We start from the raw sequence: 14,938 nt of genomic DNA, 5'->3' as shown, positions 1-14,938 counted from the left end.
ATGGTCTGATGTGTAGACCTGTTCATGGACTGATGTGTAGACCCCCTTCATGGTCTGATGTGTAGACCCCCTTCATGGTCTGATATGTAGACCTCTTCATAGTCTGATTGAAATCTATGTTGAATAAAAACTGTCCCTCTTTGTTACCAAATACCTCTGTTCTTCTTTCCTCCTCAGATATACTGTACTTTTTCATGGTCTGATATGTAGACCCTTTCATGGTCTAATATGTAGACCTCTTCATGGTCTGATATGTAGACCTGTTCATGGTCTGATATGTAGACCTCTTCATTGTCTGATGTGTAGACCACTTCTTCATGGTCTGATATGTAAACCCATTCATGGTCTGATGTTTAGACTTCTTAATGGTCTGATGTGTATACCTTTTTATGGTCTGATATGTAGATCCCTTCATAGTCTGATGTAGTATTATTATTATTATTATTATACAGTATTTATAAAGCGCCAATGGTTCGCTCAGCGCTGTACGTTACAAAGGGGGACAGAACATGTGACAGAACAATACCAATACAATGCAAAACATGAGGGGATCAAGGGCCCTGCTCTTTCAAGCTTACAATCTAGGAGGGAGGGGATAGTGCTACAGGAGGCGATAGCTGTAGGGGATGGAGTGGTAGGAAGAGTGGAGGAGGTCGGCAGGTTAGCAGGGGGTGGGGTAGGCTTCCCTGAAGAGATGGGTTTTCAGGGTGTGCCTAAAGGAGAGGAGAGTAGGTGATAATCTGATGGGTTGGGGCAGGGAGTTCCAAAGGACGGGTGACACCCTGGAGAAGTCCTGGAGGCGGGCATGGGAGGAGAAGACCAGTGATGTATAGACCTCCTTGTGGTTTGATATGTATACCTCTTCATAGTCTGAGGTAAATCTATGTTGTATGAAAAGCTGTCCCTCTTTCGGAGCTAAATCCCTAAGTTCCTCTTTCTTCCTCAGATATAGTGTACTTTTTCGTGGTCTGATATGTAGACCTCTTTAAAGTCTGATAAATATCTCTTCATGGACTGATGTGTAGAACTACAGTGTCTAAAAACACTGCCCCTTCTTCTGGAATCAAATCCCTCTATTCCTCTTTCCTCTTCATGGTATGACCCACAGTCTAAAAATTTACATTTTAGATTGTAATCTCTCATGAGCAGGGCTCCCCTAAACCTCTTGTCATGAATTATAATGTAACTGTATCCCTTTATTTTTTTTAAAGCCGTATTCAAACTGTTGCTGCTTTATAAATCCCATATACAGTAATGTGAATTAGGTGAATTGGTGTTATCCCGTGCTACCTAATTAAATGAATTTATTCACAACTAACTCGCTGTTATTAGACAGTGCTATTATCAATAACGGCTGGCTACAAACAAATGATAGTGTTCCCACAATCCAACAAAGTGCTAAATCAAATATAGTTTTGTTGTGCCTTCCCAAACAGACACTTCATTCAACTATTAGGGAATGCAAGTATACAATCCAAACACACATGTTCCTGCGTTAAAAAATTGTATAAGTGGGTGCTGCAGCGACCGTTGGCTGGAACCAAACATAATCAGCAAGGGATCACATGCCTGAAGGGGTCCTGCGGACTCCAAAACATTGCCTTGCTGTAACTATGTGATCATTCATTAAAACCTTTGGACCCATATTGGTGATCCTCGATGTGCTGGTGACATTCTCCCCAACTATTAGGGAAGGTGCAACAAAATTATATTAAATGTAAATCCCATATAATGATATAAATAATAAAACTAAACCAGACTCTTCATGCTTCCTCCAACTGATTGCATTTTAATATTTTAAAACCAATACAAAGAAAAGGTATTTGTAAAAGACAATTCTCGTGGGGTTTACCATTCATTTTTTTAAATTCTCCATGGCCCATGTACTTGGGGGAAGGTTGGTCAAAACTTGACCTTTTCCAGTCACAGTAAGTTTGGGGTATGTTCAGGGGCGGACTGACAACTCATGGGGCCCCTGGGCAATAGGGGATCATGGGGCTCCTGTGTTCTTGCCCACACTCAAAGCACACCAAAAAAAACCTACAAAAGGTACCAGGTGTCAGGGCTCCGGGGTATGACCAGAGGTATGTGAACTGACGCAGGGAAACGCAGGCTTCAGATAAGTTATAAACAATATAGTCTTTAATAAATTAACAATACAAACATAAACGCAGTGCAATACTAAAACATAACACAGTGCAAACGAACCAAACCAAACCACCCACAGATAACAATACATACAATGCAAGCGTCGCCAGGCAGGCCGGGTCAATAACAATCGGGCAGGTAGGTACAGGGGGTCAGGCAGAGAATGGTCGGGGTCACAAGCCAGGGATAAAACAGGAGAAGTCAGCAGAGGTCCGGATCAGGCGGGGTCAGCAATGAATCAGTCGGACAGGGACAGGAACAGGAACAGGGATGCAGGTAACAAGATACAGGGCCCAGAAAAAACACACACCAAGGCAGAGACTGCAGGTCTGGCCATCCCTTAAATACACCTGCATGATCAGCTTCAGGTGTTTGGCTGGCTGCAGGGTTGAGTCTCTGATTGCTGGGAGCACCCGCTGGCCAGCCCTGGTACTGCAGCCCACAAGGCAGGTGAGTCCCACCATTACTGGCAAGTCCATTCCTGACACCAGGGGCATTTTTTGGGGCCCCTGTGTCCTTGCCCACACTCAAAGCACACACAAAAAAAGCCTATAAAAAGGTACCAGGGGCATTTCATGGGGCCCCCTACTGACCCTGGGCCCTCGGGCAGTGCCCAAGTGCTCGAATGGTCAGTCCGCCCCTGGGTATGTTGGTGTTTGCATGCCTCAATAGTGGATGCTGTGCAATGCTTGGATCTTCATTTCATGGTGCATTACCGCTGTCTCATTATGGGTATTTTTGTCATCTCAGCTTCAATGCAACTTTAAGACCCCACAAGTATTTTACTGTATAAACACAATTTGTTTTCAAATATATATATTTGTTGTATTTTTTTTTTTTTTTTTAATATACAATAGGGACATTGCAACAACACCTGTACTTACAGAAGTGTCAATGTCCAAGTGTCAATGTGCAAGTAAAAATTATATAACCATATAAAACAGCCAGAAGTGTACAATCCAAGGTGTTGTAACATTTACAGATGCATCAGGTATACCTTTGTAATTATTAGAAAAACTGAGAGTAGTATGGCACTGTAAAGCCACCACACTTCGGGGAACTGTTTCATATTCATCAGGGCTAGTGTTAAACATATTAATTATTTCTTATAATAGTTTAAGCACATGATTTTATAAAGGATAAAGAATGTACTAGTTCCGTACAAGAAATAAATAAATAAAATTCATAAAATATATTATGCTTAAAAAAATCTATTCGTAATATATATTTTTAAATTTAATTATTGTAAAATATATAGGTCATAGATATCTGAGTAGAATTCTCAAATCTCTTTCAATTCACTTTAAATATAACATGTGGAAAGTTGTGATATGGCTACCTTGTCATACGAGCAACCTACTTGATACAGACCGCTGCGAGCACCCAAGAGTGCCTCATTTCTCCTAATTCTTTTACAGCCTTGTGACTTATTTCTTTTCCTTTGAAAGGGAATCAGAATTTCTAACAACCAAGAATGGCTTCACATTCCCTAATCCCCATTAAATCCTCGGCTGGGCCGGTCTGGACAGAGATACGATCAATCTCCTCTCAATTTGTCACCTGCCTAGAGGCTGACCGAATACACAGGAGAAAAATGCCTTCCGGTGGAAAATGCTTCCAGAGAGGCGGAAAATCATTCTCACCAATGAGTCAGTGAGGAATAGCCAGAAATGCGGCTTGAATTTTTCATGCCCACCCAGCTCCCTCTCGGCACACAAGATGCTGAAAGAGCTCCCTGATAAGCACATCCATTTTATGTTTTCTTAAGTGGGAACCAGAAAACCAACAACTCACCTCCAGCGAAAGACAAGCCAAATGAATCGCTTGCCTCTTATCTCCCATAAAAGCAGAAAGGCATTTGCATGGGCTTTATATTAGAAGAGGTAAGATGGACGGGGGGAAATGGAAGATGACTCTCCCATGGGCTTCGCACTCATTGCTCTGAAGCAAGCACCCTATTTACTATCTCCTGGTAGACGACACATTATATTAACAGGCTATAAGCGATCAAATATCTCATAGACAGGGGTGGACTGACAACTCATGGGGCCCCCCGGGCAATAGGGGATCATGGGGCCCCTGTGTCCTTGCCCACACTCAAGTACACCCAAAAAAGCCTATAAAAGGTACCAGTGGCATTTCATGGGGCCCCCTACTTACCCCGGGCCCTCGGGCAATGCCCGAGTGCCTGAATGGTCTGTCTGCCCCTGCTCATAGAGTGTCTAGGGCTGTTAGCATAGGTGCTGCTGGGAATTAGAAGTCTTGGTCAGACAATGATGGAACAATTAGAGTTTTACCCTAGGTTCACATCTGTGCGGGTGGTGCAGCTGCGGATCCTCAGGAAAATCCATGCAGCGTGAGAAATGCGGACCCGCGGGTGGGTGCCATTCGTTCTAATGGCACGCCGCCCACACTGGAAAATGCAACTGTACTGGGAACCGGGGTTCCCGTGCGGTCTGCGTTTTCCAAAGAAGTCTAAGGACTTCTTCTCTGCGTGTCCCGGGCATGGCAGTCCATTCAAATGAATGGGCGATCGTGCCCATGTGAAGGTCTGTCCTAAATGAAAGATACTGCCAGCCACAGGGGCAACTAGAGCAGTCAGGTGCAAAAGATGAATATCTGGATGGAAATGTCAACCTCAACAGATGGATTAGTAAGTTTATAAGCAAAATTTTATTTATCTGAAGCATTCCTTTAAAAGTTCACTCTCCTCCACCTCTCTTCTATATGAATTGGAATTTAACATGGGACTGCTAGTTGTGCATGTTGTTCAGGCAAGAAATGAAGCAGATTGTGCTACGTTGAATTGTCATCTTGTTCAATCAGAGATGAAAACTTTTTGGCTAGGAATCAGTCTCTGGAACCTCAGTGTATGTTGTTCTCAATTACTTCTGAGCAACACAATTTGGACTTTGTGATTATTCATCATGGGAAGCCGGTGAGTTGTTGTTATGGTTGTTTCTGCTTGGTTGAAAGATACCCAACAAAAGCTGGCAGCCAGACATCATTTCACTCTTGGTTGCCTGTCATCTCATACATCCCCGACAAGCACCTATTTATTCTTAGGAAAGTACACTGACTCACTGGTCTAGCTTGTACCACGGATGGATTAGGGCAATGTGTCATTCTTCAATAACCATTGATGGATAGGCTGCATTCTCAGTGATGTCACTGCTCTCTAGTGAATGGATATGCTCCATTCTCAGTGATGTCACCGGTCTCTAGTGAATGGATAGGCTGCATTCTCAGTGATGTCACCGGTCTCTAGTGAATGGATAGGCTGCATTCTCAGTGATGTCACCGCTCTCTAGTGAATGGATAGGCTGCATTCTCAGTGATGTCACCGCTCTCTACTGAATGGATAGGCTGCATTCTCAGTGATGTCACCGGTCTCTAGTGAATGGATAGGCTGCATTCCCAGTGATGTCACCGTTCTCTAGTGAATGGATAGGCTGCATTCCCAGTGATGTCACCGTTCTCTAGTGAATGGATAGGCTGCATTCTCAGTGATGTCACCACTCTCTAGTGAATGGATAGGCTGCATTCTCAGTGATGTCACCACTCTCTAGTGAATGGATAGGCTGCATTCTCAGTGATGTCACCGGTCTCTAGTGAATGGATAGGCTGCATTCTCAGTGATGTCACCGGTCTCTAGTGAATGGATAGGCTGCATTCTCAGTAATGTCACCGGTCTCTAGTGAATGGATAGGCTGCATTCTCAGTGATGTCACTGGTCTCTAGTGAATGGATAGGCTGCATTCTCAGTGATATCACTTGTTTCTAGTGACAGTGATCCTGCCACAAAAATCCTTTGTTTCTGGCACTTCCTGCTATAGGGTGCCTCCTAGTGGTGTCATCTTAAGGAGACTACAAACAGCTTTTTACGCAGCCTTGGTCCACTACTATTTGTCTCTAATAGGAAAACCGCCCTGAGAAATGCTATGCAACCATTGCTGGAGTGCATGTACACAGGACATCTGCAGGCTGCAGGAGATGAGTGGCACTTAGAAGTAACAAAGAAGGAAAAATGGTGAAAACAAGAACTTTATTAAAAAAAAATAAAGTTTCAGCAAACTAAATAGGATTTATGTCTTCTTTAACTCTTCAGCACATCTAATATATCTGGTCTGTGTAGACTTACCCTGTAGCCTCCCTGGCGGTATTCCCGAGTGTAGCTCGGGGTAAAGTTTCAGCACCACAAGCGGTAACCCTGAGCTACACTCGGGAATACACTGCAGCGTTGCTCCGGGATCCCTTGTCCTTCGCTCCCGCGATGTGTCCCCTGCAGTGTCCCCAGCAATGTCCTCCAGCCGATGCCGGCATCTGTCTTCCGGGTTCCGTTCCCTGCGAGGTCGGGACGTACGGGGGACGGAACTGGCGGGAAATTTGAAAATGACAAAAAGTGACATTCACTAAATACACTAAAATCACATAGTATAACATTCCTCTATCAAACCATTTCACATACATTGTGTCCCGAGTGCTTTGTCCGGCGCCCTGCCTGCATGACTATTGCACCAGAGATAGGCTTGTCCACTCCCCATTACCACCATGACCGTTCCGTACAAACCCCCCTTTCCCCTTAACCAAATATACTTACAAAACACATGGCACCAATTTTGGAGTAAATGGCCAACATGGCCTTTTTATTAACAGCACAAATTTAAATACACCAACCATTCCTTATAACAGAAACCCAAAGAATTGTCGTTGGTCTTCGAAGGCACCCCCAAACAATCCGAAATGCACCTGCGGACAACCATATACACTAGGCCTCCAGCCGCAACCAACCAGCTCGGAGACAACCATACCGTCCGCAGTGCAGCACCACCACCTTCCAGTTAAACCTTGGTTAACTGGGAATGTCCCCGGGCACCCCATACCACGGATGGGTCCCACACCATTGTTTTTACCTTCCAAGATAAGAACCGCCTCCAAAGACCAACAACCGCCCAGGAACCAACATAACCCCCCTTTACCTGGAGGGACCCAATACTCACCAAAAACAGGGAGGGCGGGAGGGAAGCTCTCACTCCTGACTTCCAGCTCAACTGACGCCCCCTCACTGAAACCCCCCACCCTAAAGTGCAGGAAACCCCACCTACTCTCAACCTTCCACCAACCAAATACCCCCCCCCCACTATCAAAACAAACCCCTTGGATCTGCCTTAACCCTTTCTGTTCCTCTTTCCCCACTCTGGGCCTAGTCATGTATGCCCTACGCCATTTCTTCTTTCTTTTTTGCTACGGGCATTTCTTTTTTACTGTCCTTTCTGCCTGGAAACTGAGAAACGTCCATGGCGTCCAAAAAGCGTCCCTTTAGGTCAAAAGCGGTTTTAGACCGGCTAGAGAACAGCGATAGTAAATCAGAACCACTTGCAGAATTGAGTGATAATGATTCGTGGGGGAAATTCCTCATCAGACACTGAAAACGATTCTGCGACTTTGCTCAGCGATGTGCGAACTATTTCAAATTTCAGTGTTTTTGGTTTGATTACATTATTGAATTAAATGTATTATTATATTTTTTATATTTATATTTGTTATATTATAATTTATGATTTCGTGTTTCAAATTTTAGCATATCCGGGATGTTTACTAGACTCTTGTTCGGACATATTTCAGTGAGTTATTCCTAAGAATTACAGGCCTACAATAGAAAAACGACATATTTCCATGCCAAAAAATGTACCGCTTTGAGCACAGAAATACTGACATAATCAGACCGCTAGGGAGGTTAAGTAACTGCATTCCAGCTCCTCAGTTAAAGCTGTATAACACAATAGGACCAACAACATCGATCTACCTAGAGCTTCCAAGACTCTTTTTTTTTTTTTGTTTTTTGTTCCTATCACATCAAAAGCAGCAGTGATTGACACAGCAAACATCACCCCACGTTCTCTGCGCCCGCCATCTCTCTTGATCAGCTACTTACCGCGGCGTGCGTTCTTCTGTCTCAATATGTGTCTGACACTCAGTACAAGGGCTCCATCCATTCATCGAGCTATACTAACAGGTAACAGAACAGAGACAGATGAGGAAAAACACAAAGCCTTTGCATCTCAGGTAGCTTTCAGTAGACAAAACAGTGACACCTCAGGGGCCGTGCTACTCCCCGGTTTGTTGTACTTCGCAGAGTTAGCTACAGGGATTGTAATAATTAGGCGACAGTACCGCTAATGTGCCGTCAGCGGCGGAAATAAAATGCTGCTTCGACAGAAAACCTCCAGCTCTGGTTGCCTGGGGGCACGCTTGCTGCCTATCAGGCCCGCGCCACCTCCCCCTTATCGCGTTTGATTAGAAAACTCCAGCATAGGAGCAGACGCAAGTCTCTGAAAAAAAACACCTAGGTCTGCACTTTCCAACTCATCTCCGGTGATAAAAGGCAAACAGAAAAAAAAAAAAAAGGAAGACGCGCCTTTCAGAAGCTGAGGCCGGCTGTTGATTGGATAGAACTGGTATTCAGCACTTTTTAATGGGTTTTCCCAGCAGCTAGGTGGCCTTAGAAGCTTCCGTGGCCTGGTGTCATCTTCTTTTGTGCTTCCTTTGACTGTTGCTCGTGCGTTGGGGCGGCTGCCCTCCCTGCGCTCCTCGGATCGGATCCAGCTGAAGAATGTCTTACTCACAATAGAGTGTGCGCCTGAACGGTGTAATCATTCGACTTCTTACAGCAAACCAAAGGCGAATTTCTCCCTTTCAATTATATTGGAAACTGCTATTGAACACTCAACAGCTTTGCCGATTTAATTCTAGTTAACGCATTGCAGGCAATGTGAGGGGCAAGTGGTGAAGTTTCATCTGGAATGCTCATCATGCTTTATCATGAATGCTGCTGCCAGACTCATCCACCTTACTAACCGTTCTGTATCCGCCACCTCTCTCTGCCAATCCCTCCACTGGCCTCCACTCAGTGTCCTCCACCCCTCTCTGCCAATCCCTCCACTGGCCTCCACTGAGTGTCCTCCACCCCTCTCTGCTAATCCCTCCACTGGCTTCCCATTCAGTGTCCTCCATCCCTCTCTGCCAATCCCTCCACTGGCCTCCACTCAGTGTCCTCCACCCCTCTCTGCCAATCCCTCCACTGGCCTCCACTCAGTGTCCTCCACCCCTCTCTGCCAATCCCTCCACTGGCCTCCACTCAGTGTCCTCCACCCCTCTCTGCCAATCCTTCCACTGGCCTCCACTCAGTGTCCTCCACCCTTCTCTGCCAATCCCTCCACTGACCTCCACTGAGTGTCCTCCACCCCTCTCTGCCAATCCCTCCACTGGCTTCCCATTCAGTGTCCTCCATCCCTCTCTGCCAATCCCTCCACTGGCCTCCACTGAATGTCCTCCACCCCTCTCTGCCAATCCCTCCACTGGCTTCCCATTCAGTGTCCTCCACCCCTCTCTGCCAATCCCTCCACTGGCCTCCACTCAGTGTCCTCCACCCCTCTCTGCCAATCCCTCCACTGGCCTCCACTCAGTGTCCTCCATCCCTCTCTGCCAATCCCTCCACTGGCTCCACCCCTCTCTGCCAATCCCTCCACTGCCTTCCCATTGCCCAACGGATAAAATTCAAAACATTAACAATAACGTATAAAGCCATTTATAACTCTGCCCCAAATTACATCACCGATTTTGTTTCTAAATATCACCCAAACCGTACTCTCCGCTCCTCGCATGACCTCCTGCTCTCTAGCTCCCTTGTGTCAGGGATCTCCCCGATCCCTGCCGCGATGGTCCCGGCGCAGGCGCAGTGCACCGCCCTGTGCAGGGACACGGGCACTAGGTCCGGGCCGGCCGCGGCGTTCGAGTTCGCGCATGCGCAGTAGAAGCCGCGGCCGCCCGCTGGGCACCAATGGCAGCGCAGGGCGGGATATTTAAATGGCCCTGAGCTGTCATTCAGTGCCTTCTGGTCTTTCCTGCATCCTGTGAACCTGTGAACCTGTACCCTGTAAGTTATTGACCCGGATTGTACCTGACCTTGCTGTTTTCTCCTATTCTGACCCTTGCTTTGCCTGACCTCTCTCCTGAATGCCCCCTATTGGATTTGACCTGCTGTTGCTGACCTGGCGTGTGACCCGACCATTCTATGCCCGCTGCCTTGTACCTTGCCGCCCTCTCTATTACCGACCCGGCCCGTCTGACCTTGCTCATCCATCCATCCATCCCGTGCAGTGGGGTCTTCTGACCTCCTCACATCAGACTCTTCCCCGTGGGAGCCCCTTGCGCATACTACTACCACTGACGGACGCACCCAGTAGTCACGACCTGGTCTCAGGGAGCTCCAAGTCCATCCCCACCATCAGGGGCCCTGGTGAACAAGCACCCTGGGACTTAGACTCCGTGCGCTGGGGACGCCTATTCAGTGGAGTGCTAGTAGTACCGCCGGGCGGTCCCTTACACCTTGTCTCTTCCTCCCATGCTTATCTCCAGGACTTCTCCAGAGCTTCCCCCATCCTCTGAAAACCTATCTCTTCAGGGAAGCCTATCCTGCTCCTAATCAGAGGTGCGGCCATTACTCAGCTATGCCAGCACAGAGCACTGCACTGGAAGTGCATTTCACTCTAAATCAAATGGATATTTTAGTGAATTTCCAAGTATAATTTTATAAAAATCTTACAACATACACTGTCCACAGGACTTTAAAGAGAAAATAGACATAAGACTGTAACTGGGCTCTAACTGAAACTGGATAGAGAGAAATGTAAACTGCCTCTTCTATTATGGGATCAATGTCATAATACCCTGTTATGTAGAACATAGTTCAGACTATAATAGCTGTGGTTATTGTATTGTTTGGTGTATATTTATCACAGAGGAATCTGTTGTGTTATTTATGCGTTGTTCGGAGATACATACTGTAACATTTTAATTTGCATTCCTGAATAGAGTAAATGCAAAGAACGAGTAAAACATTCCTACATACTCTGTATGAGAAGGTGATTCACCCTTGAGGCTTTCTTGTTGTTGCCGTTGAGTTCTTGTGATGACATTGAGAGATTAATGGATCTTCAATGAATGCCGTATATAAACAGCTTAGCATGGAACATCCATTGTACAGAACCTGTATAGCTGTGTTTACCACATATTCATGGCCCATGGCAACTGTCATATCACCGCATATCTTTATTATGGAAAGGCTTCAGAAACATGGCTACCCCAAGAAAGGTCTCTGGAGCATCTGGTATAGAAAAGCTGAGAAAAAGCCAATTGACTTTAGCATATTCTTCTTTGTATGATTTTAATGTTAACGTTCCATTAGAAGGGCATTAAGTATCGGTGAGGAAGCTCCTATTTTATCCTTCTTGAGATACCTTCAGAAGCAGACAGATAAATTACTTTGACTGCTTATTCAATTGGTGGATTGTTATGTAAACCCATTGGGGTTGATTTACTAAAGGCAAATATTATTATTATTATTATACAGTATTTATAAAGCGCTGATAGTTCGCTCAGCGCTGTACATTACAAAGGGGGACAGAACATGCGACAGAACAATACCAATACAATGCAAAACATGAGGGGATTGAGGGGATTGAGGGCCCTGCTCTTTCGAGCTTACAATCTAGGAGGGAGGGGATGGTGGCACAGGAGGAGATAGCTGTGGGGGATGGGGTGGTAGGAAGAGTGGAGGAGGTCGGCAGGTTAGCAGGGGGTGGGGTAGGCTTCCCTGAAGAGATGGGTTTTCAGGGTGCGCCTAAAGGAGAGGAGAGTAGGTGACAATCTGATGGGTTGGTGCTGGGAGTTCCAGAGGATGGGTGACACCCTGGAGAAGTCCTGGAGGCGGGCATGGGAGGAGGAGACCAGGGAACTAGAGAGAAGGAGGTCTTGTGAGGAGCGGAGTGTGCATGTTGGGTGGTACTTGGATATTAGGTCGGTGATGTAGTCCGGGGCAGTATGGTGGACAGCTTTGTACGTCAGTGTTAGGATTTTGAATTTGATCCGTGGCGCAATCGGAAGCCAGTGGAGGGATTGGCAGAGGGGGGTGGCGGAGATGGAGTGGTTGGTAAGGTGAATGAGTCTGGCTGCCGTATTCAGAATCGACTGAGATGGGGATAGCCAGCAGCGAGGCAGGCCAGTGAGGAGGGAGTTGCAGTAGTTGAGTCGTGATATGATGAGGGAGTGGATGAGCTGTTTAGTGGTTTCTGGGGTTAGGAACGTGCGGATTTTGGCGATGTTGCGGAGGTGGAGTCTGCACGAGTTTGTTAGTGAATGGACTTGGGGCTGGAAGGATAGGTTGGAGTCCAGAATGACACCAAGTACTCTGGCCTGCGGGGCGGGTTTGATGGTGGTGTTGTTGGATGTGATGGAGAAGTCAATGGGGGGTGGGGTCCGGGCTGGGGGGAAGACAAGAAACTCGGTTTTGGAGAGATTCAGTTTAAGGAAGTGGAGCGACATCCAGTCAGATATGTCGTTCAGTAGGTGTGTGATTGTGATAGACTGTGTGTTGCACATACGGTAAATAATTCCACTGTGCGAAGGATGGGTCGGGTGAAACCAGAAGTGCTTTATCAGGAACGGCTGTAATAGACACAGAAAACTCTTAATGGCATGAGACTGGATGTTCATTGTAATCCCGGTCCTCTATACATTACTAAACATTTCCATATACAGTAGCCTCCCTAGCGGTCTGATTATGTCAGTATTTCTGTGCTCAAAGCGGTACATATTTTTGCATGGAAATTGACCTTCTGGTGCTGCAATGGTTAACAGCTTCGGGTATTCAGGCAGAAGAGTTGTTCTGATGGGAAAGCTTTTGGGATTTTTTTTTTTTAAGCTAAACTTCATCTTGAGCCTAAGTTCACACCAATGCAATGCAGGAAACGCTGTGAATCCTGTGCGTTGCCCGCACCGCATTGCAAGAGAAATGCCCAGACAGTGACCATTTGCTTTTAAAGTTAAAGAAGTTTGGGGGTCTCTCTTTAAAGAGGGCCTGTCATGCAAAGTTCTATTACAAGGGATGTTTACATCCCTTGTAATAGGAATAAAAGTGATTAAAAAAAAATCAAAAGGACAGTGTAAAAAAAAAAAAAAAAAGATTCATTTTTTTTTACCTCCCTGGCAGTATGATTATGTCAGTATTTCTGTGCTCATAGCGGTACATTTTTTTGCATGGAAATATGTATTTTTTATTGTAGGCCTGTAATTTTTAGGAATAACTCACTGAAATCTGTCTGAACAAGAGTCTAGTAAACATCCCGGGTAGGATAACATTTGAAACATGAAATTATAAATTTTTATTAAATAATCATAAAAAATAATAATAAATTTAATTCAATAATATAATCAAACCAAAAACACTGAAATTTGAAATATAGCGCCAAGTTCGCACATCACTGAGCAAAGTCGCAGAATCGTTTTCAGTGTCTGATGAGGAATTTCCCCCACAAATCATTATCACTCAATTCTGCAAGTGGTTCTGATTTACTATCGCTGTTCTCTAGCCGGTCTAAAACCGCTTTTGACCTAAAGGGACACTTTTTGGATGCCATGGACGTTTCTCAGTTTCCAGGCAGAAAGAACAGTAACAATGCAGGCAGGGCGCCGGACAAAGCACTCGGGACAAAATGTATGTGAAATGGTTTGATACAGGAATGTTTTTTTTTTTTTTTTTTTTTTTTAAGTCCGCAAACGTGCAACTATAACGTAAAAACCCGTAAGTGTCCGCAAAAAAGTGCAAGTGCAGAAACACACACACGAAAAACGTGCACTTAGGGGTGTGTTTGTCCTACCCCCGAAAGGGTTGGACCGTTCACCCGATCCCCCGGGGCACGAAGCTCCTGACAGGGACAAGGTTCCCATTTGGTCCTCCTGGCCAAAAGGCCTGGTGGACCACCGTTCCTTATGCCCAGCCGAAGCCGGACATCCAGTACTAGGCAAGGGGGTTCTCCCGAAGAGAAAACCCCCTAGGGATCAGGGGAGGAAGGAACCGTATGGCCACACATCCTCCCCCTAGACTTCAGGTAAGGCCCGAGGACCCACACCCTCCATCCGTGAAAAACACACACATAAGAAAGCAAAAAGTGACAAAACGTGGGAGTGGTTTAAATAAATAGAATAAAATAAAAAAGTGGTACCGTGCCTAATAGTGCACAGACCAGGCCCTGAGGCCTGTAGCAAAAATTGCCCTGGACTTAGCCAAAAGACCTGGTCCTTAGGGCGCTGTGCAAAAAGAGGTGAAAAACAGTGGCCATGTGTCATCTTCACACCGTGGGGTCCCACACCCAAGTGTTACTAGTGACACCCCTGAGAGCGTCTTCCCCAGGGGGCACTGAGTTTGCGGACTTTTTGCGTCCCCGACCCCAGGCCAGACCAAGGTAGCATGCTCAAACCAGGAGGAACTGGGTCTTTCCGGTCTCCCCAGAGGAATTACTCCCAAGGCCCCAGAACGAATCATGGCGCTCCCTGGTTTCTGTCCCTCCGGTACTAGCCTTCCGGACCCCCATCATTCCAGTGAGGGTACTGTACAACAACCATCCCCGTAAACTAGAATGGTCGGTAGCACCCCCACTGGACACTGATAAGAACAGATACTACACTTGATCTTAGCCAAAAGGCCGAGAAGCGATACAGGAATGTTATACTATGTGATTTTAGTGTATTTAGTGAATGTCACTTTTTCACATTTTTAAATTTCCCGCCGTTCCGTCCCCCGTACGTCCTGACGCTCGCAGGGAACGGAACTCGGAAGACAGATGCCGGCATCGGCCGGAGGAGATGGCCGGGGACGCTGCAGGAGGGACACCATGGGAGCGCAGGACAACATAAGTGCTGGAGGGAATCCCGGAGCAACGCTGCAGGGTAT

General features: G+C 46.2%; 1 pseudogene; it reads right to left on the bottom strand.

Moving 5' to 3' along the window:
- Positions 1-14,587: 14,587 nt before the first annotated feature.
- LOC149468050 (U2 spliceosomal RNA) lies at positions 14,588-14,702 on the bottom strand (annotated as a pseudogene).
- Positions 14,703-14,938: the final 236 nt, after the last annotated feature.

This window comes from Staurois parvus, unplaced genomic scaffold, assembly GCF_062004578.1.
Source record: "Staurois parvus isolate SC_StPar_1 unplaced genomic scaffold, SC_StPar_1.0 ptg000095l, whole genome shotgun sequence".
NCBI lineage: Eukaryota > Metazoa > Chordata > Amphibia > Anura > Ranidae > Staurois > Staurois parvus.
Note: the sequence above shows the minus strand (reverse complement) of the source record. Positions and strands in the feature narration are given on the sequence as shown.